Source organism: Canis lupus, chromosome 17, assembly GCF_048164855.1.
Source record: "Canis lupus baileyi chromosome 17, mCanLup2.hap1, whole genome shotgun sequence".
NCBI lineage: Eukaryota > Metazoa > Chordata > Mammalia > Carnivora > Canidae > Canis > Canis lupus.
Window position 1 is genome coordinate 2,399,154 of NC_132854.1, and position 6,000 is coordinate 2,405,153.

A 6,000-nucleotide genomic window follows, 5' to 3' on the forward strand; every position below is an offset into this window, starting at 1 on the left:
TCAAACCATCCTGGATCTCAAAAGCAGTTTCCAGGGGATCCCTGGGTGGCGCAGTGGTTTGGCGCCTGCCTTTGGCCCAGGGCGCAATCCTGGAGACCCGGGATCGAATCCCACGTCGGGCTCCCGGTGCATGGAGCCTGCTTCTCCCTCTGCCTGTGTCTCTGCCTCTCTCTCTCTCTCTCTGTGACTATCATAAATAAAAAAAAAAAAAAAAAAAACAGTTTCCAGTGTCAGAGAACTTACTTTTTCCTAACTCATACTCCTGCACCTTGAGACCTTTCTCTGGATTTCTTCTGCCATGGCCCCATAGACGGTGCAGTGCAGAGCAATCTTCTCATTCCTCCTGCTGCCAAAGGACCTGTGTATCTAGCTCCAGAGAACACGGAGTCTGGCCTGTGAGCCACGCCTGCATCTCCAGCCCAGGTCAGGCTCCACACACAGACCTAGAAGCGGAGCTTGTGGATGCCAAGCTCCTGCCCAGGGTTCTCCTTTTCACCCTGATCCCACGCAATTGTGGAGGACAGAAAGACCATTTTAGTGTCTTTGACCTATAGGAGACTTTTGTCAAATCTGTTCTCCTCTTCTTTGATGGTTTCTGAATTTAATCTCTTACATAAGATTCCTTTCCCAACCACAAGATTTCCAAAATATCCTGCTACATAGTCTTCTAATTATTTTATGATCTTGTTTTTATATATAGTTCTTAATAAACTCATAATTTATCTTTGCATATGGCCACCAATGACTTGCATTTTCTTCTAAATATATTTACTGAATGGTGGTTTCTCACTGTGTCAAAGTGCCACCTTTATTATTTCATAAATTCCTGTCTGTAGTTGGAAAGGCCTCTGGGTTCTGTCCCTCTGTTTATTCAACTATGTTTGGATTTTTTTTTTAATTTTTTAAAAATTTTAGTAATTTATGAGAAACACACAGAGAGAGAGAGAGAGAGAGAGGCACAGACACAGGCAGAGGGAGAAGCAGGCTCCATGCACTGAGAGCCCGACATGGGACTCGATCCCGGGTCTCCAGGATCAGGCCCTGGGCTGAAGGTGGCACCAAACCGCTGCGCCACCAGGGCTGCCCCTGTTTGGATTTTTAAAAAGATTTTATTTACTTATTTGAGAGAGAGAGAGAGTGGGAGGGAGAGGGAGAGAGAATCTGAAGCAGGCTCCTTGCTGAGCACAGAGCCTGATGTGGGGCTCAATCCCACGACCATGAGATCATGACCTGAGCAGAAACCAAGAGCTGACCGCTCGACTGAGCCACCCAGGTGCCCCATTCAGCTGTGTTTATGGCAGTTTCCCACGGTTTGTTTTCTATGACACTCTTGTTCTACTTCTACAGTTATTCTTCCTGCTGAACATGAGAATTAATGCATCTTTATTAATTTAAAAAGAATTGACGTTTTCCCGTTACTTGCCTTTTGTTTGGGTCTTTGGTGAGGCTGTTTGTTATATACACATATCACGTAGGTGTGTGCTATACTTACTCTTGGATATTTCTCAGCTTTTGCTACTATTATAAATGTGATTTTCCCTTCCATTTCTTTTTCCAATAATGCCAACATAATAGCATTTTTTGTGTGTGTAAATTTGCCTCCTCTCCTGTCATCCTACTGAATTCTCCCAACACTTTTTTGGTTAGACTTTTAAATTTTCTATTCATACATTATCTTACACCAAGTGCAAATATTTACACACAGAATAAAGACTTAAATGTAGGATCCAAACCTGTAAAACTCCTAGAAGAAAACAAAGGGGAAAATCTTCTTGACATGGGTCTCAGAGATGATTTCTTAGATCTGACGCCAAAAGCAAGAATGGACAGGTGGAAGCACATCTAACTAAAAAGCTGCACAGAAGAGGAAATGCCAAGTGCAAAGACAGCATCCAGATTGGGAGGGAACTGCTTGCAAATCATGTATCCGAGGAGAGAGTAATTACCACAATACGTAAGGAATGCCTAAGACTCAATGACAACAGCAACAAGAACAACAAATAACCTCATAAAAAAAGGAGCAAAGGACCTGAATAGACATATCTCTAAAGAAGACATACAAATGGCCCACAGGTACATGAAAAGATGCTCAACGTTTTTCATTAATCATCTGGAAATGCAAATCAAAACCCCAATCAGATACCAGCTCACACCTTAAGGATGACTATTATTTTTCAAAAGAGGAGTAGTTGGCTCCAGGTGGTTAAACGTCTGACTCTTGGTTTCAGCTCAGGTCATGATCTTAGGGTTTTGAGATCGAGCCCTGTGTCAGGCTCCATGTTCAGAGGAGAGACTGCTTGAGATTCTCTCTCCTTCTCTCTCTGCCCCTCCCCCTGCTCACAGACATGCACACTCTCTAAAAAAGAAATCGATTTTTTAAAAAAGTGTTGGCAAGGAGTGGAGAAATTGGAACCTTGTATACTGTTAGTGGGAATGTAAAATGGTGCAGGCGCTATGGAAAACAGTATAGAATTTCCTCAAAAAATTAAAAGAGCTACCTTATCCAGCAATCCTCTTTCTGCATCTGTACCCAAAGGAAAAGAAATCAGGATCTCAAAGCCATATCCACACTCCCACGTTCATTTCAGTGTTATTCACAGTAGCCAGGGTATGGAAACAGCCCAAATGTTCATTGAGAAATGAACGGATAAAGAGAATGTGATATATATGGACAATGGAATATTATTCCGCCTGGCAAAGGAAGGCATGCCTACGATTGGCAGCAATATGAATGGACCCGGAGAACGTTAAGCTAAGTGGAATAAACCAGACACAGAAGGGCAAATACTGCTTGTTCCTCATATGTGAGGCATCTGGAATAATCAGGTGCACAGAAGTAAGACACCAGAAGGCCGATTAGCGGGGGTGGGCAAGGGCGAAGTGGGGGGGGGTAGTGATTCCACAGGAGTTACGTTCCTCGACGCAAGGAAGTCCCAGGGACCTGCTGTTTAACAGTGCCCACCACTAATAGAAAGGTAGTGTGCCCTGAAAAACCTGTTACAAAAGTAGCTTTCATGTTAACTATTATGACCAAAAAAAAAAAAAAAATACACAAGGACACTTTTTAAGAGGATGGGGGCACAGGCTAACTGTGTGCCTGTTTGTATATCAATTACACCTCAATAAAGCGGGGGGGGGGGAGTATTAAATTTTAACCACTTAAAAAAATAAAACTAATGCTAGTTTGGCTTTTCTTTGACAATATTATGTACTTCATTTTCTGGCTTCTTGCTTCCATTGAAATGTCTGAGGCAATATTATGTTCACGGGCACTTCTAAGTTGTTTCTGTCCTCGACGCCTTCATCCTTAGTTCATACCTTGTTGGGTTTCTGGAAAACAGCCTTCATTATATATTGTGCAGTTCTCTTCTATTTCTGTTGACATCGAGTTTGTGCTGGACTTTATCAACCGCCTTTTGGTCACAGAGTGATAAATCACGCGGTGTTTCTCCTTGGGCCTGCTGGGTGGCATGAATCGTGTCCGTGCATCTCTCAATGAGGAAGCTTCCCCGCATTCTTGAGACAAACCCCACGTGACCACGGCGTACATCCCTAACATGCGGCTGGGCTCGATCACCAGTGTTTTCCTTGGCGTGCTCGTGTCTGCCCTCATAGGGAAGGAATGTCTGAAACTGGGAGCTCGTGGCGAGGGCCTTTGTGAAGGTTTTATGAAATGATGGGTAATTTATCTCTATTTTTCTCTGTTCTAGAACAGTTTGTATAAATAGAGATAATATGTTCCCTGGCTATTTGGTAAAATCACTTCAAAAGCTGTCTGGCTCTGGCAGCTTTGCACCTTCCTCGTAGGGGTGAGTCTTTCCGTCCTCATCACAGGACGCAGTGGCTATTGGGCTGTTCAGGCCACTCTCTCCTTGTGGGTGAATTTTTCTACAAACTCATGAATTTCATCCATAGTTTCAAATCAATTGACAAAAGTGGTGTAGATGGTTTTTACAATTGCTCCCATCTCCTTCATCTCCTGTCTCCGCTAAAATCTGGGTGTCATCCCCTGTTCACTTTTCCTAAAAGGCTTACCAGGAGCCTGGCTTTCCTAAATATATATATTTTTAAATAGCCAGCTTTTGGCATTATTTTTAGTTCAATTTTTTTTTGTATTCTACTTTATTAATTTTGATTTTTCTCACCTTAATTTTATCTCTTCTTAGTCTCTTCCATGTGTTCGTCTGGTTCCTTCCGTTGAATACTTACCTTGTTTGTTTCAAACTTTCTTGCTCCACAATGAGAGTAATTATGGGTAAAACTATACATTTTACTGTGGCTGTGACTTTAACTCCCCCTCAAAGTCTTTAAGATGAGGTGTGCTTATTTTATTGACTTCTATGTAACTAGTGACTTACAAGTTATATGTCTTTTGATCTGAGAAACATTTTTAAATGTCTCTCAAATTTCCAAGTGGATAAATGTTTTGGCTGCTTATTATTAATTTCCAGATAAGATAGCATGATCTGCAAGAACTCTACTTTTTACAATTTATGAAAACTCCTGGCCCCTGGGAGTATCAAGACCATGAAGAAATTTGGGGAAATGTCTATTGTCATAAGGAAAGAAAGTATAACCCATGTGTGTGCACACACACTTAATTCTTACTTGAATCCTGAATGTCTTGTATTCATTTCCTTCTTGACTGAGATTCTGAGAGAGGGATATAAAGCTTGCCGCTGGGATTGGGACTCTAACAAACTCTCCTTGTATTTCTGGTGTATCTGCCTTGTGTGTGATTTGGTACATTGACTGTTTACGTTTTTAAGCGGACTATTCTTTTTAGTTTTGCAACACCCCCCTTTGCACAGCCGATGCCTGGATGCTACTACCTTGGTCCTGCAGGCCCTCGGCCCCCAGGCTCCCCGGAAGGCAGATCCACCACAGACGGAGAGCCTCACGTCTGTCTCTGCAGGTGGAGGGCCAAGCAGATTGGTGGGCAGAAGCCCCATCTGTATTCCTTTCCGGGCTTCGCTTCTCCTGATGACCCTTCCACTGACCCTTTCCCTGTGGGTCCAGGGGCCACTCCCTCCCAACACTTCCAGATCTTGGAGGAGGAACAGCCCTGTGGTTGGCAGCCCCTGAGAACCAGGCCCGGGTGCTGAGACGCCGCCCACCTTTGTGAACGGTACGGCCACTCCACCCCTGAAACTACCTGGATCTGAGGGTACCTTCTGTTTCCTGTTAACTCCCCTCTAGACCTTAAATTCTGCTTTGCTGGCTTTTCTGTTATTTTGTATTGACCCATTCTTTTATTTCTTTTTTTTTTTAATTTTTTATTTATTTATGATAGTCACAGAGAGAGAGAGAGAGAGAGAGGCAGAGACACAGGCAGAGGGAGAAGCAGGCTCCACGCACCGGGAGCCCGACGTGGGATTCGATCCCGGGTCTCCAGGATCGCGCCCTGGGCCAAAGGCAGGCGCCAAACCGCTGCGCCACCCAGGGATCCCCTTTTATTTCTTTTATATATTTTTGGCTGTCTCATAAAAATAAGTTTTCTGTTTTGTTTTCTTTTTGATCTGAGTGATTGGGAGGGAAGATGGGGGTGCATTCTGGGGTGATGCTATTTCCTGCCCAGGGCGGTGGTTTCACAAGCACTTACTACATGATCATCTCTCAGGCTATGCACTAGAGGTTCATGCATTTTGCAGTGGACGTGTCACAACTCACTGCGAAGGTAAAGCCAGAACACAGCTGGTACAGGGCTTTCGTGCTGTGCCAGCTCCCCGAACAGAGCGGCAAAGAGCTGGGTCCTTGTCAGTGTTGCAAGAGGTTCTCCTTGTTTCCCCAGCGTGAGGACAGGGCGCAGAAGGCCCCCCCCCCCCAGAAGGATTGTTCTTTCTTCACTAAATGCACAAATAGTGTAATGCGTGCACTTTGTCACTTCCGGGAGGAGCCACCAGGCTGTCACAGTTTGCTGGCATGAAGACCAGAGGAGGATGGCGAGCCCATGTTCTCCGGGAGCCTGGGGCCAGCCCAGCCTCACACCCTTTCCTGCCG